The following is a 25,330-nucleotide window of genomic DNA, read 5'->3' on the forward strand; positions in this document are numbered from 1 at the left end:
ACCGTTAATTGTTGTTCGTCTTCTTCCCTTCATTGGAAGACTCAGTTTACAGAAAATAATCTGTTCGGTCATGAGTTCGTATATATATTCCTGGGTATCAGACCCAGGCAGTATCTGTATTTTATCAGTGTGCTTAGGCGTAGCACTACAGGTACGTTTGTCCGATTCACTCGCCTGTGGCATAAATATATTAATCAAATTGCATTTCGATTAGATGCGGTTTGAGGCCACCTCGTTTCCAGCAGTAAGCTCAATGACAAACTACTTTATCTCGTTTCAATATCGACACATTAGGTTACTTCTGAGATTTCGGCACAAAAAAAGACGGGGTAGTGATATCTTCGTCTGCGGGTATCCATGGAAAGTGTTGCACGCCCCCCTGATTTCAACACAGTTCCAATTGTACTTCAACTCGATACAATGTTCAACGGTTGTATTAGAATTCACAGTTTGTTATAGCGGACCTCACGAGTCGCTGTCTCTATGGCGTTCCACACTGCAGACCCTTTGACCTTTCCGCGAGTCACTTTTGATTGAGTCACTTAGGGCACTCTTATGCCAGCTGCGTGCAGTTTGTATCAACTGTATGATCGTACAGCGTTCCCCCTCATACCATACTTTACTCCGATCGTTGTAGGCAAGCCAAACCTTTGTCATGCCTATTTTACGCACGATCTAACTATTTATTGCCTGCCATCAATGGATTATTTATCAAGCCGTTTATATGTATTGGTATATTAGGTTAGCCCGTAGTAAGTTTACAATATCTGACCTGTTTTATGGTCAATGCAAGAAAACACATCGTCACGCTAGCTATAACACGAAACTGTCAAAGATTATAATCATCTGCATATCTGTTCCGCAACAATTTAACATCATCTTATTTCTATGAGTCTCTTGTAAATAATACTCTATAGCCGGTCAGTAAGTTTTTATTTAACGATTTCTTAAGATAGGACGAGCATTTCTCCTCTGTTGAACGACACAAGCTTCTTCCTAATGTGACTAATTTCCAGTTTAATAACGGCACATGTTCTCGTGACTGTTTCCGTTTTCTAAAGCAACCTTTCTGCCCCCGCCATTGGATAAGCGTGAGAAATCGATGGTTCCTTTGAAGGGGCCTGCTGTCCCTCGGTTTGACGGCACGTCAATCGCAGAAACAATCGACGAGATCACCTGACAGCGATTACACAATCATTTAGGTCGTGCCATTTGCCAGAGCTCGATAACAACGTAATGAAACATCTTCCGTTCGGTGTTTAAGTCGCAGCTGTGGCGGCCGCTGCTAACGGCAGTGCCGCTCTTGGTTCGTTGAACGCGAAGTAGATATTGGCGCCTGTCAATATTTCTGTTCGGGCATTCGTGTATCCTTCTTCCTGTCACCGGCGGCGGCGGTGGCGGCAGCACAGTGCTGATAAGCCGCTCAACTGTAGTTTCGTTTTCATTGCAACGTGTCCGTCAACCCGCCCAAATCCCCAAACTTGGATACAGACTCTTTTATCTATATCTTTTATATACGTACCTGATGGGATTTTAGAATTGTCGCTTTGTAATACATCCCTATGCCGGCGCAAGTAAGTGTGCAACGAGCTTGCTCGCTAGGTGCCGATATCGCTATTGTATACTGTGAAGCATCCACCGTTCTGTTTTCGATTACATTTGAAAAGATAAGTGAGCAATCATAAAATAATGACGTATCGCGTCATTTTTTTATGACGCATTACATAATTATTGGAGCTTTCCATCGTATTCGCAGAGGATATGAAAGTTCTTAGGGATAGCAAAAGCATTCTTCAGTTCATTTGTTGTAGGGTAACATACAATGATTATATATCTTTAAGACGAGACCAGCATTTACGTCTCGATCTCCTCACAGTGACCCAGAAGCGTGGCAAGTTTCATTTGGAAGGTGGATTAGCGCGACGTTTCAAGTATATGAATACCAATTTGATAGGACATTATCTCGTGTTGTCTTCCCTTTGACAGCTTGCTTCCGGTCTAATCTAACCTGGCGCGATTCGTCGAAACGAAGCCTCTATATACTGTATATAAATGTCTCTATAGCGTTCTATGATAATTAGGTGAAGTTTTACAAGGTTAACTTGTGGGCCAGCAGATGCTCGTCCAACGATTTCATTCAATAGAATTTGTCGGAGGTGCCCTCATTACATTCTCTAATAGCTCTTACCTCCGAACGCATTGTGATTGTTATACTAGTTTACAGAGCTCCAATTAAATCGGTAGCGTTGCACGTAAATGAATCTAGATTTTTTCATCCGTTTCCAAAGTTCGAAAAAAGCGGCAAAATTTGCCCTGCATAGATTAACTCTCGATTTGTTCTTCCTACGTTTGGATTGTACTCAAAATTAGGTAAATATAGGACATAAATGTGCGGTGTGGGACCTTGTGGTCCAGGCAGGTGCGTGTGTTAGAAAGAAGAACAAGTAACGCGTTGAGCATTAAACAAGCATGGGGGCAAATAGCTTGATTACTGCTTTCGAAAGCTATTCGTACTTTCCTAAATTATTTATACTATTTCGCATAACCGAAAAAAGGTAACCTGTTGCGCTTTTGAGGGACTCATCAAAAACGCTCAGAGTCATCAAGGAATCACGAGACAAAGAACGTTAATTCAACCATCGTTTCTACCTTTCTTGCGGAAAAGGCTTATGCATGACCCGACCTCTTCGTTTAGTTATATACTGCACAGGAACCTTCTGATCGCCCTGGGTGACGTGGGTTAATTCGACTACTGTCATACCAGCCGGAATCTTCATTTGGCCCTAGACGCTGTCTGCGTGGGGCTATCCGATATATATCCGTTAATAGTAATATCCACGAGATACATCATGCGATAAAGCCGTTAGTCGGAACCGAAATTCAGGTCGTTTTGACGTCGGAGAAAGCTATCGTTTTAGTAAAGACAATATGTGTAAGTAGCAGTAAGGTAGTAATATTAATATAAGCAGAAGCCGGGTGGAACGGGACGAATCGCCAAGCAGTCTGGCGCGCTCATGCCCAGACAATTCATGCCCCTGTGACATAACTAGCGGCCGTGATAGAGTTGCTGGGTTTTACTAGTCGCTAACTTTTCATATAAAAATATTGTTGCCGGTGTTTTGTTGCGGTTTCGAAGCGTAAACGCAGGAAAAGGTTTCTTAACGCGAAGTAGAAGTCGAATCTCGTTAATGCTCCTATTTAAGCAGTAAAGATTGGTATCAAAGGCGTAAGTGATAAGCAGATTTGCGTTTTTACGGAAGAGAAGGCGGCAAGTCCGACCATCGACACCAGTCATTGATCGTCAAGGTTTTAATGGCCAATTATCTTTGTGGCCATCACGGTCTAACGCTTTGCGGTTGTTGTGATACGGTGATGGAGAGGCCTGCTCTACTCGAATCAACTTTTTCATCAAAAAGACTTTTATAACGGTAGTTTATTATAGGGATTGGCTGACTCATTGACTTAACAATGGATCATCACTAACGTTATGCGCAAAGGATGCCGTGTCGATATAGCTACTCCTTACTAAGTGATTAGTTGTCAAATGATCATGACACAGAAAAAGATAAAGGTCACAATAAAACCTGTCACCTAAACATTTCGATTCATGTTGGTCTGGTCTTTTCTGCTCTGAACGTACTAACCTAAATTGTTTGTATTACATTTACGTACATTGATAGCCTTAAGCCGCTATCTGTGTCCTATTCGTAACGCTGAAGCGGCTTCGATCTCACCAAATTTACTGACGATCCGAATGACTATCCGCAAGCTAGATCGACACAGAGATCTACAAGTTACAACATGTGCTACGTATTCTGCATTGAGCGTTTGACTGCGACAGCGGCCACGAATACAATGCGAGTAGGAAAAGCAAGGGTACATTCGAAATACTGGGACCTAGTCACCTCAGACCGCATCGCTGGGCTGTCTTTACGGCAGAAGTCGTTACACCCGATAGCGCACAGACTATGTATGCAACAAACGTGGACGGCTATTAAAAACCTCGCTTGCGATTCTCCTACAGAACCACAAGCGTCCTACCATTTAGACGCTGTTGAGCTTCATGTATTATCGGTACTGCCGTATCCTGTCAATGTGACAGTGCACGGCACAGCTGTTACTGCGGTCGACGCCATTTCCGCACTTGTCTTCTACGAAGATTATTTGTATTCAGACGTCGCCTCGCTTTCATAGAGCAGAGCCATTCCAATTGGCTGAGTATTGCGATAAGGGGTGTTGTTTGATTGCGCCACCATTGACGTGGATGGTGCGCGGGCGGTAACCTGTGATGGAAATCCTGCGAATAATATGCTTGTCAGGACGGGATGATCTGCCGACACGTGAGTTTCGCTTCTTATCTTCGGAAGACTGGAATGAACGGACGGACGGACAGATTAACCAACATAGCTAAGACTGAACTACCATCTCTATTCGAGCTTGATTATTCTGTACGATGCACAGAAAAACCAATTATGATAAGTTCATAGATATTGCAGTTAGAAGTGATCTTTTTACAATTTCATAGCACATTAAAAATCCAGTACGTGGAATACACAGCACTCGCTTGGCAAATATCCTTCTATGAATGCATTATAAAACAAATTGTTTATCATTACTTGATAAAATTCAAATTAAGTTAAGGCAGTATCTTTAAATAATTCTTTTTTTTTTTCACGGCCAAACTAGCTATTTGATTCCTTTTTTGTCGTTAATTAATTAGTTGGTAATGTGTACATCTTGTGTTAATATTCTAATTCGTTTAAACTGGCAGCCATTGTTGTCCCGCTATCGACCATACCATCTGCGTCTACGTTCCGCCAGAGTCTAGAAGTCTCAGTACAAATCATATTCTCGCCGTTTGACACCTAAATATGTCCGCCTGATAAGTGTAAGTGTACGCAATGTAGTATGCGTCAAACAGACAATGGCGCTGCGTGTAGAACTTTAACACGGATCTCCTTCTACACGGGTCAAACCCCTCACACATTGAATCAGCCTCCAAACTGCAGCACTCGATATATTGGCAAGGACAGATAATGGGCAGTTGCGGATTTGACAAACTGCTCTACTTGTACGGAAAGTTTATGTCGAAGAAGAGCCCGTTCGTGTCCAAAAAAAAACTGTTATTCTGTTACCTTCACTGATACAAATGTCGCTGCCGCCGTTTTCACGCTATTGCTATTACATCGTCAAACGACGGAATATAGTTTTTACTATTATTATTATTCGGCCATTTTGCATATATACGTATGTATAGAAAAAGGGAGAGGCCTCCAAAATTTGGCATCGATTTACGACTAAACGGGAAGTTTTAGAGTGCTAGCGCTAGGAAATGACAGCATAATTTAGAACAGAAATTGATCCCATTCTGGTACTTTTTTGCCGTTAGTATTTCCCCCTCTAATACTATTGCTTCTCCTTAAACCTAAATTGTGATGTTTACGTTCTCCAATATGATGCGCAGACGACAGAAAAATCTCGTTTCGTCACTTAGATATCAGGTCAACATGTCATGAACAAGCATAGACGTTCCGGTGGCACCTAGCTCCCGGAACAAATTACTGTTATTAGTTCGTAACGAAGGTAAGTTCGTAATTATGGTTGTATACTATGTAAGTTTATCAGTTTTAGATGAACGGAGCAAAACTTTTAACGGTTACTTCACTTCAAATTAAAGCTAATAACGGCAATAGTTAAAAAGGCATTCATTCTGTCATGAAGACGTCACACATTCGCCGTCAGTGGTATGGCCATCTTTACATAAACAAGCAACTGGAATTTAGTACTGACGTTTTGGATAGATATATATAAACCAATTCTTCTAAGTAAAACACTGTTCAACTCGTTTACGGTGAGGCCATATGATGCGCAGAAACGCCATTTTGTAACATGCCAACCTTGGAATGGTCCCAACAGACAGACCTCTTCAATTTGTTACTTATTTATTTTTCTTATTGCGTCAATTCAATAAAAAAAAAAATAAAAGTTTTAATTGATCATAAGAACCTATGCGTAGGTCATGAGAATATTATCTGATATGAAACATGATATACATTTCGCACAGTACGTTTGATCTGACGTACAAAGATTGACAAAACGTATCTAACTACGCGTATACTTAACTGCTGAAGAAGCTTTCAATATTTTCAAGTTCGGAAGATTGATTTACAGATTAAGCGTATCCCTGCCGTGACAGAATGGAGAACGCCTGATCGCTTTAGTCAAAAACATCCAAATCTTCAATGAGATAGTTGAAGATTTATCATTAAGAATTTCGGTAGACTCTTTTTTTTGGATTTTTTATGTCGTTCACCTGTATAAATTGATTTCTTTACCCGTTCTGTACCAGTATCCTCCTATAGAATAGGTTGGCTTATCAATGTGTTACTATAGTCAGTAACGAGAGAGGTTTCGCTGCTCTGCCACTAGTCAGCAATCGCATAGGAAGAAGATTAACACGCAAATAACCAAAATAACTACATAAGAAGGAGTTCAATAACAATAAACAGTTGTGCCATTTACGGGGTGCTATCGTGTGATAATGGTCGGGAAACGAGGACACCAAATCCTCTTAGAAATAAACAGCATCAACGATATAATAAATTTTACCTACTATTCATTCGAGTGTCGCTTTTATTTACAAACATGTGGCTAAGACCGAAACTTTATTATTACGGGCCGATTTAGATTAGCCAACCACGGAGCTATCGTTAGCATCCAGTCGTTTGTGTTCCTGTTACTAGCACTCTGGTTCAACGAGTCATGCGTTGAACGGTACCCATCAAAGTAAAAGAACTTGCTTTGCCGTAGACCGATCTCAGAAGCTGGCCAGCTGGTGACAGAATGCCATAGAAATATTCGAAGTACTGCTGACCCTGATCAGGACGATTTGCGTAATCAGTATGTACGAACTACTATAGCTGTTCTCAGGCATTCTCGCTTTCGTGTCTCGATCGCGTCGACATCGCGACGAGAATCAAGAGACGTACATGGACGCCATTATGAATATTAGCATCAATAATGATGATCCTATCATCGACGTAAAATGTTCCCACCTGTCTCATTAATAATGTTTATTGCTATTATATAGCGGCAGCCTGTAATGTCCTTTATGCACAGCTTTTAACCCTGAGCGGCGTTCCTCGTGGTTCACGTCAGCTTCGCCGCTAAGTATGCTAAGCCTCCGTTGTCTCCATCTTTATCATTATTATCGTGTTCGTTATCGACGTCACCGTAATCGCGTTATCGGGCCGTCTATTCACGTTATCAGTTCAATGGTTTGAGGCGTATAAAAAAGACGCTACGATGCCAGTAGCGGTACCAGCTTCGGTTTTAGCGCCAACACACGCCGCAACGGTTGTTCACAGCACCGGCTGGTTAGCTCGCGGGGATGCGGTTAACTGCTAGATGGCGGAACGATGTTTCAGTAGTCATCTGGTCTTGCCCCTACTTCTCTTTGCATCGCGTGGAATAGGTTTTCCATAACAGTCGTAAGCTCTGCTGAAAAAATCGCTCTTGGTTTATCAGCGGCTTGCGGCAGCCATCACTTCTTCCGGCTTTACACCGAATGTCCACACTTAATCCACCTGAAAATGGCGGTGACTGCCACTGGTCTTTCTGCTGCTACTCCCACGTCCGCAGCGATATGAACAGTTCACCGTTTCTGCAGGCCAAGTCACCGGTCGGCCTCAAGACAAAACGATGAAAGTCCCTGCGAATAAAGGGCACTTCAGGCACTTATCACGTGCCTCTTGTTGTACACCATGACCACTACACACCATTGCACACCATCGATGCCATTGATATTGTCTACGTGTACGTGCGTGTGTGTACACGTCTGTTTGTGATCACATGTGCGTGTAGTCGTTTGTTGGCTGGCACCCGATCAAAATCGACGATCCCGAAAGCCCAGCAATAGCGTGGATAGAGTGGTGGTACTGCCACTGCGCGTTCATCAGAAGCTTCATCCAGCATTGGCATGGTGCGACATCGACAGAGTGCAAAAAAAAATAGCTCGTTCTATCTAAGTGATCATTCAATTGTGTTATAGGTCAACTTGCAAGTCTCAACTGAGCTGCACTAAACGGAACACATAAAACTCTCCACTGACCAACAACCAGATCGTTACCGTCCAATTGTCGTTTCACGATCATTCATTTTCTTACCGATCGGAAAAAGGTTTAAACAGAAGACCTTTGCGTCGTTAGTAGCAGCGGCGGCTGCGGTATAGCGCATAGAAGTGTATAGACCGTGTTCTGTCGACAAAACAGTGAACGGGCACAAAGGACAGCTGCTTTCTAAACTGTGTATTTGTATACAGATATCACTACTGGAGGTCACACTAGTTGACGTAGCGGTAACGGCGATGGGAACGGCGCCGATTTGACAGCAATGTTAATACAAGAGGGGTAAAATACAAAAAAAAATACACTAAACAATGAGCAAACATAGGCTCATGTTCCAAGTCCTAGTCGAATAGGTATCTACTTCTAGAAAATAGAAGAGGCCCGTAGTAGTTCATGCCACTTATTTTATTTGTGCTCTGTCAAATTATCTAAAATAAGTTCTTCCATAAACATGCCAAAGGATGGGTATCTCACAGAAAAATCGAAAATAATGGGGGGTATTTTGAAAAACGCCTGAAGAGAACGGGATTCTCTCGATGATGTATTGTATCATTTACGGTAATATCTACTTAAACGTATTTATGCTTTGTACATGCGTATTTACACAAATACTTAATTGGATGTTAATTCTTGAGCAATTCTGCAGTCAGTTACAATAGCAGAAATGGACTGATCCGAGATTTCAGACTTCTTACTTAAACTAATCTGATCTATGCGTAACAATAAGCTTGACAGCGTCTCCTACATTAAGCTGCTGAATGATTCTTCCGAAACGTGTTACTGCCACAAGCAGCAGCAGCTGCGGCAGCTTCGTGTCAAAGCTGCGACTAGAATTTTTCATTTTATTGTCCATACGAAGATCTATTGGACCAACCCAGTAGCAAACTACAGAATCCGATTCAGGCCCCCGTGGACTGATGACAAAGAGGCGAGCTATTTTTGCTGCTGTGTGTGTTCAGACAACATCGCCAGTGACCGCCGTGGCGTTGCTGTCGCCGTTTCAACTGATGCGTGTCCACTAGTCGGCTGGCGCTGGCATTCGACTGCGAGCTATGAGCATTGCGCGTCTTCAAGCAGGCGTGACCGTCAAGGGCGCGAACTTATCTAAGGCCAAAATAGCAACAGCAACGGAGCGGCTGACGCTATTTAACGCCCGCAGCCTTCTTTGGCGAGATATATAAATGTGAGCAACGGCAATGGCGCTTTTTGCCAACGCGACGTCTAACAGACCTACCTTCTAGACGGTACGATGGCCCGCGTGTCGATGTCGTCCGGGACAGACGGACGGCGTCGTCTAGCAACAAAATAAAGGAGAAATTCAAATCTAGAAGGAGAGAGAAAACAACAACAACAAAAACCCTTTATCCCCAGGCAAATACCTGTGAAAGGCCATAGACGAGACAGTTTCTAGGCTGACGGACTGTGTGTTCATCTAGATAGACGGACGGACGGACGGAAAGTTCACAACTGAGCTTGATCATCCAATTGCCTTTAATATGGAAGTTGACCGTGTTTTAATATGGAAACGGATAATAAAACCATGCTAGCTACAGCTACATCACTCATAAAAGAGCCACTTGATCGGTATAGCTAAAGGTTCCTAGTTGATTGATCAGCATCATTTAATTTGAAATAACCTAGCACAAAATGGCAAACCAGGCCAAAAGAATATGCGATCAGACAATCCGCCCCTTAGCAAACATCGAACATGCTTCGAGAACAACAGTGCCTGCTGGAACTTAGCGACTTGAAGACCTGCTTCACGTATGAGTACACTTGAGTAGAGGAGCAACGTTGCAACCTTCAGGACACTTGACCTATGAACAAAGCCCTATTAGACGTGAGTGGGTTGCCGGGGCTTGCACTGCAATGGAACCCAATCTTTACTCATAGGGAACACCTGCGCCTAGCAGAACGGGCTTGCTTGCCTTGATACACTTAAAAAATGGCTAGAGGTGGTCATTTATTTCGTTTAACTTGCTGTAAGCGTACCGTTGAAAAAGTAATTGCATCCTACGTAAGAGTAAGGTCTAATAAGATAACTAGGTCTATACAGGGCAATTATGGAACTTCGCTCGACTTATCCTAAAACTATTTCCAGAGACAGGTGAGCCTAGAGGTCTTGTGCTTTGTTTGCGCTTAGAAAGTCATCAGTTCGATCAGATTTAAATGCTAATCGCATTTTTTCTCTGCCCGACGATGTTTGTCCTATTAGGTCAAGCAAAACATCTAAAATCCACTACTATATCATATCTAAGTAAAGTACATATTCAAAATAAGCCCAATTAAACAAGAGGCCAAGCACTAACTGGGTCAATTGGCTCGCTGATAGCGTAGGGATGACATTGTCGTCTATCAGTTTGGAAGGGGAAGTCGACTTCGAGATGGCTATAACGATAAGGGATGTGCGGAGCAGAATTCAGTTAGCTCAGTCAGTTTAATGTGAGATGCGGTAAACACAACTCCCTTATACAGCTATTGGATAAAGAATATAATAAAAGCCAAACGAAATCCTTGCACATAAATATATGCTTGTATTTGTATATACTCACACTATGCCGTGTACACCCCTAAAACCATGCATTAGACACCATAAGTCACTATAAATTGGTACAAATTGTTTCAATGAAAGAAAAAAAACCCTGGGCATCTCACGTTCGAAAGGGGACGCAGACGATATGCGTTGTTGGGTGTAGTGTCTTAGGTGTATTTTGATCGCCTCAACCTATAGTGGAGCTAGATCTCGTATTTTTATCCGAAACCGATATGGCGCTTTCAATCAACAATCGTAAGCAGCTGCTCGTTTCACCTAACACCACAATGTGTTCATCAAGCCGCGTTCATCAGTGTGATGGCCGTTTCAATGGAGTTATTATTTTTGAGATCTCTCTTTTACGTATTCTATCCACGCCCTGAGTTTCACAAAATGGTCGCCCGTTATAGCGTCTGATATTTGGTCCGATTGTCATTCACAACGTATGAAATAACATAGACCTTCAAACTTCGCTCTGATGTCTACGTGAGCTGTCTGCTTTGGCCAAAAGTCTGTACACAGAGACGTACGGCCAGTAATTTCGATCTGGGTCAATTTTCTAGAAAACTACAAATGGATTAGCGCTACAGCGTCTGGTAGAAGGATCGTAGATCATCATAGATGCCAGTGCTTGTCGTAATGGGAAGAAGGTTCTCGTCCCTGTTTTGTTCCGTGTAGTGATGTTTTTTTCCTGCTTACACAAGCGAATACTAATCATTCATTGTTTGGAAACGGAAGATAAGGAACTTGCGCAGCTATTCCTGTCCTAGCGAGATTGATCGCTAAAGTCTATATGCCCTGCACAACGGAAATACAGCCTTGATTTCCAGATGTTCAAGTGAAATTTTGACAAGATAGAGATCTATAGCCCTGTACTGTTATCAGTTGGTAGATTTTTCTGCCAGATGCATTGGTGTAGCTGGCCGTAATAATTTATTTAGCAATATCCTATTATCGTCTGCTAAAGAGCACAAATAGGTTCGTAAAAAAATTTCCCATGCTCTTAGGTACAGCCGTACGTTGGCTGAGAATCTATAGAAATTTCTAATATTTCTTTCGTGAATAATGCAGTATCACACGTTCGCGATTCGTCGACACAAAGTCGAAATTATCCCACGAGAATTTGTCCAGACCTATTTCCTATAATAAAATGGTCTTTTCTAGTGTTACGGAATACTTCAAAAACAAACGTTTGATCATGATTTAGCGAGCCAACTTCAATATGAAGTCAATTCCAAAATCAGCAAGTCCGTTAACCATTGGTTTGCTTCGAAAATGATATTTTTTTTACCACTTCCTTTCACTGGCATGATACACACCAACGGCAAACGGGCGTGAGCCTCCCCCGCTTTGACGGCGCTGCCACGGCCGAATGCAAAACCTATCGTATGGTCGGCATCATCGGCTTAGTCGGACAAGTACGCGTCGAGTGCACATGTATCATTTCACCGGAGCAATGGCGTAAACAAACTGAAGTGGAAGAAATTTAATCGTCGGGATAGCGAGATGTCCGCCACAGTCCATGACAACGGGACGTGCTACGGCTATCAACAGTGGCAGTGTAGCTTGCGGCCCTGCGCCGCAGTACACCTGCCGCTAAAGTCTTGGATCTAGTGGTAATTAATCGTGTATATGGACGCACATAAGCGATGAATGAAGTTGTGCAACGCCACGATTCCCCGCTGTTGCCAAGTTCCATTTCTCATCTGCTTCTATCGTCGTCTGCTTCTTCCTTTCAACCTTCTTTTGCCGCAGCATCGGCAACGTCAACAATGAAATCACCAAAATGAAGCACTCTTAATACGACTAATGCCAGCACTAGTCGTCGCTTCGCCGTGCAGCCGTGATTATATCATCGTACAGAAAGACGTTACGCGTTTTACAATGCTAGATTTAAGCTCTTACGTATACGTACAAGTATATATACGTACATAAATATCTACAGAGAGAGAGGGGGCGTTAAATTCTATAATTCTGCACGGCAATAAAAAATAGGATAGAAACTGTTAGCATAGAACAAGACGACGTTACGGAGTTTAACAGTGAGAGACTTGTCTCCAACGAGCCCCATTCAGGAGCGTACCAGAAACGATTTAATCTAGTGAAGCCGATCATTTACATTACGATAGTGGAAATAATTTTCCTCTGTTATGTTACTGATATGGCCAATGATATCGACAATTCGGTTGGATGATCGAGTAAACCGAGTAAATTCTATTTCCCAGTTTTCACCATTTAAAGCACGGAATAGGAAAGAGCACATTGATAAGTTTCGAGCTGTTAACAGCTGAATTTACAACGTGACACGACGAACGGCGTGATCACTAAGAAATCGCTTCTTCTTCAAACCCGCAGAATCTTCTCAACACAACATTCAGCTTCATGAGCATGGCCAAGCAAAACTTTGGAAAAAAACGCAAACAGAGAGACTCTTCAATCAGAGATATTTATTTTCCGTAACGTCCAACTAAGTACGATGATTATCGCTAGCGTGTCATCTCATGGAAAACTTATCTGTTAGAGGCTGAATATACCTCAACTGCGGAAACGATCAACATCTGTATACGAAACGGCCCCAGAAAACGTAGTATCTGTTTGGCGCTACCCATGCTAAGCATCTATTATATGAATCCTTAGAAAGCGTTCCCTATGGTTCCATTACACTGTATCTATGGTCAAGTTTAATTCGGGAACCATTAGTCACCAGACCATTATTGTTGTTGTTGTTGCTCATTTTTTTTTCTTACCATCCGCCCGAATTTTTCTTTAAAGGAAGCTAATAGCTCAAAACGATAATAATAATAGATAACGTTATCAGTTACACAACATCGTCGTTATAACGAAAGAAAGTACAATTTTCGGGAAGACAAACTATTGATGACTTCTTGGCAATTTTCGACGACGGTGTTAGCATTATTATCTCTGCACAGAAAGGCCGCGCCTTCAAATTATTTTTTCACGCCCAAGGAGAAGGAAAATGATTTGCGTTTATAGAAATATCGTTTTTCTCACCAGCTAAGACTCGCAACCTGGGGCCCTAAGTACGGGAAGACGGAGGTCCCGAAGGCTACCACGTATAGCAACTATGGCAGTCACGATTGAAGCGTGACTGTAGGACACGTAGGAATAATTTAGCCCAGGTTCGATTCAGCAGCGCATCTAAGATGGTTGCTTCTGTCTGTGGCAAGCAACGTGACAAGGCACAGATACACAAGTGTCGAAGCGCCATTACAATGACGAAAAATACTAAATGATTTATAACAGCCCTGTAATGTAAACTAAGAATAAACATAATATTATATAGGAAAATAGTAGGAAGGCTCAACCGTTAGAGCCCCCTAAAGCATCCCAAGCATATTGGGGGCTTTTGTTTACATTTCTTCTGTTCATTTGTATTTTCAGAAGAATCAACGGCTAATTAAACACAAATCTTGCTTAATTCGATTGCATCCCTCGATATTAGAGCCCTACATTTATCATTTTATGCTCATCTGTGACTGAAATGATTTTGTACATGTGAAATTGATTGGATGTTCTTCGTTAGTCTGCGCTCACCACGAGGCTCACGGAGCCGCGCTTAAGTTAAAATAAAAACAAATCAACCCCTTGTTATCGTCGTCGTCGTTGTTGTTGTCGTCGTCGTCGTCGTCGTCGTCGCTAATCATGTGAACTTAACTTCTCTTGCCGTGGAAGTACATCGCAGAAGTATCAATGGCAACAGAAGTTACCGATTAGGCGGTTTTAAATGTTTTGGCCTTCCGAACGCTATTCAATCCCGGTGTTGAAAAAAATCTCTACAAACACTTTCACCCTTTGTACGGATGATTTTTTTCAACTGCTATTGTTAGCTTGTATAAAAGCAAAATTCACTTAAATCGCAGTTAAAATTTAATCTTCAGCCGTTTGAGTTCATTACACAAAAAAGATGGCACCTGGGGGGGGGCGGGGGGGGGGCCTGTTTTACCATTTGACTAATCCTCTGAGAAAAAGTGGGGTTTTTCGTTTTTTTGATCCATGCAAGGCCATTGAACTAGTATTTGATAGGATATCTAAAGAATCGTATCAGTTCACGACAGATTCTACTATCATTTGTATCCCCACTTACGATAATTACCCCACAGGTGTTTCGTGTATTTATAACACTGCGGATCCATTTCGGCCTGTCTCTCGCTGCGCGTATGAGACGAAAAGCAAGTCGATGTTTTTTTTTCCTAGCTCGTTACGCGTACGACTGGATCCAGCAACACAGCTATCGCCAATCAACATACTTCTAGTAACGAAAGCCATGGTATTATGATTAATCTATTTAGCCATAATTGTCGACAAACGAATAGTATTTACATACTTTACCTATAGCATGACTGTTTCTCCAGCCCAAACTCAAGCACCGATTATCACCTTTATCAACTTTCATCGTGCATTTGTACGCCATTGATTCTCTGGCAGTGGGGTCAAACGTGGCTAGCAACGTTCGGTCCCACCGGCAACGTTCTGCGTGCATGTAAAGTTTTTATGATATAGCATCAGTTTTCAGTTCAAATGTGCAGGCCTCATATAATTTCCTTGAGCAAGTCTTACGTACATTTATAGAATTCGTTGGGTTGCAACTATCTCGTTTGTCCTGTTTCGGAGCGTTGTTTATTCCGTTTGCGTTCGTACGCTTTACGTCGTCCATTTATTCTTTCAATGATGTCGCGCCTATGGTCTCGTTTCGTTTTTGATAACAGTGCAAAAAAAAATACATAGAACATTCATTGAATCTATACAGATGCAAGTATATTCTCCATTATTCCGCTCGGCCGGTAGTAACGGTGTTCGTAAGAGCGTTCGGCGAATCCAAACAGGCTACCAATGGGAAAACCTCGCAGCAAACGTAAAATTTATGCCTCACTATGAGTGATGCCTTCACATTAGGACCAATCATTGATGTTGTCTCAGGTATAATGGCGATAGATATCAATTACGCTATTCCAGTTACTCTCCTATGATACTATTGTCATGATAACTAACACTGAGTAAATGTAAAGATATCCATAATCCTTTCAAGTTAGTGTTTCTTCAATAACAGGATCGATAGGATAGTTCAATAGAAGTTACTGATATAACGTTTTTTCACATTGTATTCCCCTAGCAGCTTCTTCTAAATAGACCATCAATACTGTCTATATTGATGCTCTATTTACGCTATCCGTACTCGCGATATTTACCACTAGCGTACTGAATACCATAATCATCACATGGACGTATATTCTTCTCTTACACCAATGTCTGTCACGTCAAAGTGGTCATAACGAGGCCAGACGGCCTCCTTCCCAAACGTTTTCTGCCTTTCATTATTACTAACTACGAAGGCTATTCTGGAAAAGAAAGCTGAATCCCCTACGAATTCTATTACAGCCTCCGAACGAGTACGTGACGGTATGACGAGCGAAGGAAAACCTGTATTCGTTACAAAGACTGTACTACACCGCATTTTCGTGTCGTAGATAAAGAGCTATAATTACCAGCTGATAACGATAATTTGACAGAAAATTTCACGGGTCATTTGTTACTCGTGAGTTGTTATCGAAAAAAAAAACACACTTACATAACTACAACAATAACAAGAGCATCATACGCTTCGTACCCTTAATGTACTAAGCCATTTGTAGTCTAGTCGTGTGGCGACCGCTATGCTGGTCATGTCCTAGAATTGTGCGTGTGCACAAAATTGTTTGCTGACTTCACCAGTCGGGTTCGTGAATAAATACGTGACAAAACATTACTACGCACATGAATGACGCTTGGTCCACGCTGTTCCATAGAGGTCTACCCCCCACTTTCCTGGCCACTGGTGACACAAAGCAGGCTGCCGACTGTCGATGCCGTTGTCGCCTTTGTCAAACAGTGACGTCGTCTATTGCCGGTTATCGCACACAGCTCGGCCGGTACCGTCCCACATCGTTTGTCCTGTACCGGCAATAAGAACGGTAACCTGTCTGCAAACGGGCCTGGTTCGGCTTACGGTTGTTCGCTTTGTCTGCTTATTGGTTCGGTCTAAACTCGAGCTAGTTCAGGCCATCATTTCACAGGCTCACGACCTTCCTATTAAGCCGCCTGCCTGACGCCCGTGGAACCCAGTGGTGTCTAAAGCCGGTCAAGCGTGATCGGAATGGTTAACATATGCTTGTACAATGCGAGAGTTGACTCACGATCATCGGTCCGCAGGTGGAGCGGCCTCCGGAGCAGCGGGTTGGGCAGAGGCCCGGTCAAATTTTACAATGGTCGTGGTCGAATAGTAACCGCTGTCCCTCATTGACTGAATGTGATTTTGTTTGTTGAACTGGGCTGGGTTGTACCATCCGTGAGAAATAATAGCTAAGGCAGTGACGTTACGGGTGTTTCACAAAAAATCGCAAAATCTCTGGGTTGGTCAATGGGCGTCGGCTACAAGACAAAGATAGATCACCGGAAAGGGACTTTTAGGACAATGAGGAAACAGATTTTCCGTCCCACAAACACGCAACGACACGTGCCGCCGACTGGAAGCTGATGCAACCAAATTTGTACACACGTTCCGTATCCAGATAAACGTAATAGCGAGCGTACAACTTCGAGCATAATTGCAACGTTTGCAAGAAACTTTGTCGCTAAAGCGATCGTTGGACGGCAGTTCGTCATCGTGAGCACCGTAGTCGCCTACCGAAGTAGCAGCAATCGTCGCCCGTCAAATGACCGTGGACGCTTCTCTCAGAACAAGCTGTAACCTATCGTCGGCTGTGAATAGCTCCAGTCACAACGACGGTGGCATGGCGCCATGGTGTGATAAGACTGTAGTATGGTACTCGATTTGCTCTGCTTCACGTTCTTTTAACTTTCCGTCATCTTCCGATCAGACAGAGCTAGACGGCAATTCATTTGATAATGCAGCTATAGCTGAAGTGATCATAACAGCTGAATTTGTAATAATGGAAATTGTGCTACATTAAATACAGTTCCCCTAATAATAATTGCAGCAATGATAGGAGTCGTAGTAGTCGAAGCTACACGTAGGGACGCACTGGTAAAATCCCAACAATAATTCGCAGGGCGTGCTATAGACACGCACACACCCAGACCGACCGACCGACAGACAAACAGTAGCTTATAGCAAAAAGCACCCGAGTGAAAAGTGATGGGTGGAACACGGTTCGCCAAAGTGACGAGAAATTAAAAGCAGAAAAAAAAAGGTTGACGAAAGAGCTTCCAGCCTCTGCTGGTGGGAAACAGTTTGATAGACATCAGTCAGCGTCAACAGCAAAAATCGCAGATCCGAGAGTAGCAACAGGTAGGCTCAGTATGCAGTGGAGTACGCCAGCGACAACGGACGGCTTTACGAGCAGAAAAAGAAAAGCTAAACTTGAAACAGAGACTGGGGCGGCAAAAATTGCCAGCAATGAATATGATAAGTTTTTCTTACAATGTAAACGCCTCAATGAAATTCTAGTCCCGGGTGACGGGAGGAGATATGGCCGCTACTGGCGTTAAACAACGGCACCGACGAATGGCTCCACGACATAAACGTTTCGACGAAGGCGGTTACATGCGTCAATTGTACCCGTTCGTCTAACGTCCGGTGTCAATCGATCGATCGGTCTTTGACGTTCCCGCCCCCAAGATACAAAAATCGACAGTTCCACCGTAACGACAGGGTAAGTAGGACTGGAATGATTCTGTTAGGACGAACAGGTGGAAGGTAAACGCAACCGACACTGCTGATCCATGTCTATTCTCAGAGGTGTTGGTTGGTAATCATAGCAGGTGGCTCATTACAATTTTGCTGCTGTCGCTGCTACTGAAGCAATGGCGGTCGAGAACAAAGCGAATCCTCATCTTCGATTGCCTGCCAGGCGATCGGCAAGCATACGCTGCACATCGGGTTCCGCGGAGTAGACGGAAAAGCTTCAGATCACCCGCAGGTTTGAACCGGGGATCTCGTTGCGGAGAGCATTACATACGATGCAGTCTAACGATTTTATGAAGTCGCCTGTGATGACCAGATGCTTTATATGATGTTTGAGACACTATCTACGCGAGCTATTTATACATTGTCTAGAAAAAGGAAAAATAAATGGCGGTCCAATATCTTCAAAGTGCCGAATGAGGGAAACGATATACGATAATCGTACGAACCATTTCGAGAACCTTTAATTTTTTATTTAAGAGTCTTAGTAGAAAAAAAAAACACCAAACCAGCTGGGGGAATAATACGCTTTTCTGTTTTCTATTGATTGACTGTAACAGATGTCACCCAAACAGGATCTAATGAAGCTATTACGACGGCCGCCAAATGCGGACCGAGCCGCTGATTTAATTCATGCATTTATAAATGCACTTCAATCTAACGAACTACCATGTTACCATAGCAACCTTGCGAGCCCTGAGGACATTTCCAAACAGCGTTAACCACGAAGAACGCTCTAGTACCACAGTGGTTATTTTTGAAACATGGCTTGATGTTTTTACTAGTCATCATGCGACAATATATTATAATATTTATTAATATATTTACCTAAGAAGCTCGATACTCACAATTCGAAACTACAACTGTATTAGATATGGTACATTTTCGACGCTTATATAGCGACAACGACGACGGCAGTACTTACGTAAACGTCGAACCGATCTTATCAACTGCACGGTTATAGGAAGTGAGGGCCTGACCCACAGCAGAAGATCGCTAACAAGAATCTACTATTAACGGCTTAACCGGCTTTTTGCTAACGGAAGAAACAACAATGCGTTGTTCAAAAGTGACGGCCAAATCGTAGCAAAATAGCACAGGGACTGCCGGCTGACGGCGCCTATTGACTGCTCATAGTAAGCTAGCAAGCTATTAGTACCATAAGATCCGTACGCTATTGGAACATTGGACTCCCCCATTGCAGTTGAACTCAATTTCGACGCCCAAACAAGCCGCTTTATATCTACGATTCTGTACGGCATTATACATATACAATAACTTGGGTCTACAGGCTCAGCAGCTCCCAATACGCTCGCGCAGAGAACCGAACGCTGCTGAGAATTTGGGCTAAAGTTCGCCTGTTCATTTTATTCCCATCCGATTTACATAAATCACATGTTTGAAAGAAGTGCCAGAATCGTGTACCTATATATTCATATATCTCTTGGGTGGCAGTTACAGCTCCTGACCGTTCTCTTCAACCGACAAATGGTTCCCTTGTTCGTTCTTAAGCTTCTCGACCAGCTGAATACTAAGCATTTGGTTTTGCGCACCGCTATTCACCTAACATTTATGACTGGCCCAATTTGTGTGCATTGATGCGGTGCGGCTTCTGTGTTCGATAGAAATTCCGTACGACGACAACACATATATGATTCTGCGGTGGTGACGATGACGGTGATTTCTATTATGAAATCGAAATAAAGCTAATCCTGATAGTTAATCCTGTAAGTTCTCCTGAGTATCAACGACCTTTTTAGCGATGTGACGGCAGTAAGCACCGATAACTAACAAGAACCAAGATAGACTGGTCAAAAAATGCCTGGTATATCTATATATCGAAGTGTCGCTTTCTACTTTTGTCCCTTCTTTTTTCTCTGTATATTTAAGAAATAAATAAGATCCATGAGAAAAAAAAAGTGGCGCTGATACAAACAGAATAGATAGGCAAATGTTCAGCCCGAGTCTCCATCGTATCACCGCGTCCGCCGCGGAATTCACAGCAGTTGGACATTATTTACTCGCCTCGACATTTTACTAACGTGGCAGAACGACCTGAATAGACAAAGCCGAATCCGACGGGGCCATCGTTGTAAATTGGACCTATTTGAGGACGAATGGCCAGAACAACCCTATTTTGTACTTTACTTTAAGGTAGTCTGATAACGAAACCAGAACAGTCCCGAAGCGGTAAAAATGATTGTTCCGTCAAAACGCTTGAAAACTGAGGATGCCATATTGATATTGATAATCAGCTATCTTAACGGTAGAGAATTCTGACAGTCGACCATTTTTCCACCTTTTCGTTGTTTCCGCATCACAAAGTATTGTTTAGGAAAGAAACTATCTTCGTTGCTGTAACATACGCGCCACTTATAAAGATTCATACGAAACAACATGTATGTACATATATATTTTTTTGCGCTGACTTCCGACAGAAAACCTTTCTATTGATTTTCCTTAAACCTGACGACAATCTGGCAGAGTGTAGATCTTAAGACGTTTTCAGATTAATGGCCGATAAACTTTTCATAGTGGATGTCAGATATGAACGGTAGCTTCGAGCTTCCATCTCGGTATACATCTACCGCAAGTCTTCTCAGAGTACGCTATATGCATATATATCTAGTATTGGTAAGTTGACATAGAAAGAACGCGCTCAAGATAATAAGAGACGAGGAGGCTACATTTAGAGGTGTGTTTCAGCTTGACATGGAAACTAAGATGGGTGCGAGTCAGTGACAAATAGGCTGTCGTTCCGGGTGGCACTCAGTAAACACTTAACCAAAAACAAAGCTTTAATTATACGCGTCCTTCGCAAATACGAAACGCGAAAAAAAGAGGCAAATTGAGATAAACCCCTTTTACTGGTCTTTCTTTCGTAACTGTAATTGTTGTCGCGTACTCGATTCGTTGCCGCGAGCGGCAATAGCAGTCGAAATAGCCGCAGTTAATTAGACTGAAAGGTTCGCAAAACGTTTTACGAGACGCTGATGAGGAAAATAGCAGCAAAAAAAAAAAGCAACGGCCATCTTGCTATCGTCGCTGACACTATCTATCGCTTTTAATGACGCTAACAATGTTGACGATGTCGGTGGCGCAATGCTTAATCGCAAACGTTCGTAGCTAATATTGCCTATAGGTACGTCATTATATCATACGGCCCCCAGTCTAAGAAGCTGCAGAACAGTCCGCTGCAGCAGAAACCTCGACCTTTCCAGTGCCGACGAGGGGTGTGGCCTAACTTTATCGTTGTTCCAACACACAGACAATACATTCTGCAGGATAACTTCACAGATGTCACTTTTTTTAGAATACGCCTTCACCGCACCACAATGCACCCGGTATTACCCATGATTAGCATGCGCTGCTGGCCTAAACGGTGCAAATTGTCCCTTGTTACTACCTCTGTGAGCTTTGTTTTTCGCAGCAGCCTTCGGAATCTAATGATACTTCACCTTTACATTATCAGTGCTGTCTATTTGTCTGTGCGCTCTATGGATTGCTTCAAGTGGGCTTCGGTTGCAACGTTATAGCAGCCGTTTCACCGGGCTCTAGCGTCGCTTTTGTTGTCCCGAAAAACGGCAATTGCTGCCGTTTCCGGTCCAAGGTATGGCCTGATGTTGGCGATAGCGCTTGTGTCCGTGTGTTTCTGCGTTGGCGTGTCTCCGTCGCCTATTATCGCTTCGGACCGAAGAGTGGCGTCGGTTCACTATTGAGGCTAGGCTAAATAGACCCAAGCCATCGGACTCCTATTGGTGGTCGTTTGCACCTGACGGCTGAAGTATCGTTATGCGCGGCCAGCTGACGTGACTAACAAAGACACTGTGATGGACTGAAGTATAACAACGAGCATCTATTGGTATGAGGCAGACTGAAACAACACAAAAGGTATATAGATTTTGTCGAAACATCAGCGTTCGCTAACTAAGTGTCAACGACTGTCAACAGAAGCGAGAAGACGAAATATCTAGGGTGCTCATGACTATAGAACTGTCACTACTGTCGCTATGAAAAAATCTCCTTTGAAGCTTTGCTGTTGGGTTCGGCGACAGCATCGGGATCGACTCGTCAACCCCTCTGTGACGACACAGTACGTCTCGGCGATGCCATCACATTTTCAATGCTGTTATAGTTCATCGTCGTGAAGTGTGTGTGTGTGTGTGTGTGTGTGTATGTATGTATGATCGAAGACAAGAACGGAACGTGGTTACATGCCGTGTGACATAGCAGACGTGCAGTCTATTGTCAGTCAGTGCCTTATAGGAATAACGTCATTGTGCTTCTTAAATGATTCGACATTGTACCTAACAGTGGGTCAGCGTAAATACAGTCACATAATCAGGGGCTAGCTTATGCATGCTTCATATGCAGATAGACGCACAATGTGGTCTTATATCTGTGTCACACACTATGACAAGCCTGACTTTGTTAGGAAAGCTACTTTAATTGTAAACAATGACGACATTGATTGTCAAAATTATAAAACAAGTGTCCTGCATACGGTGGAATAATCTGCGCCAAAAAATGTTTGGGTAAAATCAGTTTCTCTTACATCACAGTTGCTTGTCATTGAAAACTCAAGGACATCCTGACCGTCGGTTCGCTGCTGAAAAATGTTCACCGTTTATAGCGGATCAGAGACAGATCCCGTTTTGATTTGAGTCGTTACCTCGTTGGTAAATTATTGGCTCGCAAGTTACTCAGATCTTGAGTAGCTACTGCATATCTCGACTTTAGCGTTACTGTCATTTGTCGACTGCAAGGATACCACAGTGACCGATGGCGGAAACGATATACGAATAAACCGACGATTTGATCGGGCGATGAGTGCTGCCCGGGTCGGTTCGAACAAGCACGAGCTACCTGTGATGAATGCGCGCGATGACGACGTTAGCCAGTAAATCGAACGAGTAAAATATTGCGAAAAAACCGTCAATCTATGTTGGTGATGGCTCCTATTCGGCAATAACTTGTAGAAACGGAACCGTTAAAACTACTGTGTATGTTACGTCTTTCCCATTGTTCTAAATAAAATATATAGAACGCTACGACCTCTGAATGAAACATTCAAAATGCTTAAATGACTCGATGGTACATTGTTTTCCTCATGTTATAGTTGTTTCTTTGCATCTATAACAGTTGAACGTATCACACGACGGCTAATTGACAACAACAACAATCAGCCGGTGGCTGTCAGCGTCACGCGGACATTTTTATACTACGTACTTTTGTTAGCAGCGACCGAAAAGCGTAGCATGAAATTCTGGATAATCGAGCTTTCAACTTGTGTACAGTGTAATGATGAAAACACTATTTACGTGCACTGGCAACAAGGGGCCCCGCCTATGTATCAGTTGATAACGGCATGCCTCGTGCACTAGTGTATGTAAACATTGTTCAACTTGTCCTTTAGAATATAGACGTTTTTTTTGTTGTTGTTGTTATTACTAATTTAAATGCGGCTTGTTGTGTCGTGATTCGCATTGGTTAGTAGATCATTTTTGGACGCAAAACCTTTACTGGCCAACATTTTTCGTTATCGGTATGGCTCATATTGCCATATATGTCAATTGTGTTTTTTGCTACCCAGCCACTCTCTATATCTCGGGCACGTCAGATAATACGTAGCCAATATGTCCGAAATGTACCGATCGGCTGCTCTCAGACAGTTGAAACGCAATAGTAACAACAGCACTGACAAACAACGGAAAACCAAATGAGAATTAGAAAAAGTAAGTCTTTCGTAACAGGCACCGAAAACAATACCATTATTATCAGCGTCAATCAGCGGAGCGATTTACACATATTTTTATGTATACGAACGGCACGAACAGGAGCAGGACGGAACGAACAAGATAGAAATTCTTACTTCGTTTAGGCTAGGGGTTTCGTCCATGACTATTTGATCGGGCGATGAGTGCTGCCCGGGTCGGTCCGACGCTCAGCGATTTAGCTACGCGAGGGGTGTACACTGTACACATATACATATCAAGTTCGCTTTTTTGACCAAGGCAATGTCTCTGCAATATGGCCCGAAGCCGAGAAACGTTAGTAGACTAGAAGGAGTGAAGTTAGTTATCGCTGAATACTCAAACCCTCGATTCGGCCAAAACTGTATACCTAATGCAGTTCTACATCCTACAATCTATCTATCTATCCGTCTAATTTGAAGACGAGAAGAAAATCGATATGCCGTATGGCGGGCACTTTAATACATACAACAACTATCATGGCTATGCTAAGCTTAGCAATAGTATCGAACTGAAAAGGTGTGGTTTTCAAAGCCACAATTCCACTTGGTCCTCGTCAGGAAATTTTCGTCACAAAATTCTTGTGTCGTTCATCAGTGACGGAACGTATCAGACCTGCATTTATTCACTGTAAAAGCCTAGCATGAAAGCTGTACAACGGGTTCGCTTTGAGACAGACGAACTTAGTATTATAGTTCTGCCAAAAGATACAACAAAAAAAATGATAAGCGCCCATTGATTAAGTGAACTATTGCCAGTTTGTATTCGTTGACACGACCTTCTAGCTGGGCACACTTTGAGCAACGAAACACTTGCCACGCAACGTTATTTGTAAATATTCGAAGTATAGCAAAATAGGCAGTGAAGTAGATAACCGTGACGGCTACAATAGCGGAAAAGGCAAACTGCAAAAGCGTTTAATAACTACACGGATTTATTTCACCGTAGCTGGGACGAGTCTCGACTAAGGTATAACACTATCGAGACTGTCTGGCTGAATCATCTTCCCGTTCACTCGACCGTGTCGCCGGCAGACTGGCGGAAACTCTGATACACAGACGTCGCTCGGTCGTAAAAACATTGTGCGAACCTGTATTGGACGTATTCATAAATCGGAAGACTTGAATCGGAAGTAAAGAAAGGAGCTTCTTTCGAACAGTTCCGTGTTTCCCGCTTCGAGCCATTTTTTGCTATTTCTAAATTCAATTTTTCGGCA

General features: G+C 42.8%; 1 protein-coding gene and 1 long non-coding RNA gene across 15 annotated transcripts in view; one reads left to right on the forward strand and one right to left on the reverse strand.

Moving 5' to 3' along the window:
* Positions 1-7,331, reverse strand: part of LOC147755377 (uncharacterized) — a 42,682-nt gene extending 35,351 nt beyond the window's left edge. Inside the window, exons 1-2 of the long non-coding RNA XR_015327787.1 lie at positions 6,614-7,331; positions 4,042-4,368 (exon numbers count right to left, since the gene is read on the reverse strand). This is a non-coding gene — a long non-coding RNA (uncharacterized LOC147755377). The remainder of the gene's footprint in view (positions 1-4,041; positions 4,369-6,613) is intronic.
* LOC111250950 (uncharacterized) overlaps positions 1-25,330 on the forward strand; it is an 84,280-nt gene that overhangs the window by 24,311 nt on the left and 34,639 nt on the right. The window contains exon 1 of one of the 14 annotated variants that reach the window (XM_086989266.1): positions 7,331-8,408. The exons of the other annotated variants lie outside the window; for them this stretch is intronic. The gene's annotated coding sequence lies outside the window, so the exon portion shown is untranslated. Of the gene's footprint in view, positions 1-7,330; positions 8,409-25,330 lie in introns of those variants that run through there. 14 annotated transcript variants of the gene reach the window in all.

This window comes from Varroa destructor, unplaced genomic scaffold (assembly GCF_002443255.2).
Source record: "Varroa destructor unplaced genomic scaffold, Vdes_3.0 BEIS01000005.1, whole genome shotgun sequence".
Taxonomy (NCBI): domain Eukaryota; kingdom Metazoa; phylum Arthropoda; class Arachnida; order Mesostigmata; family Varroidae; genus Varroa; species Varroa destructor.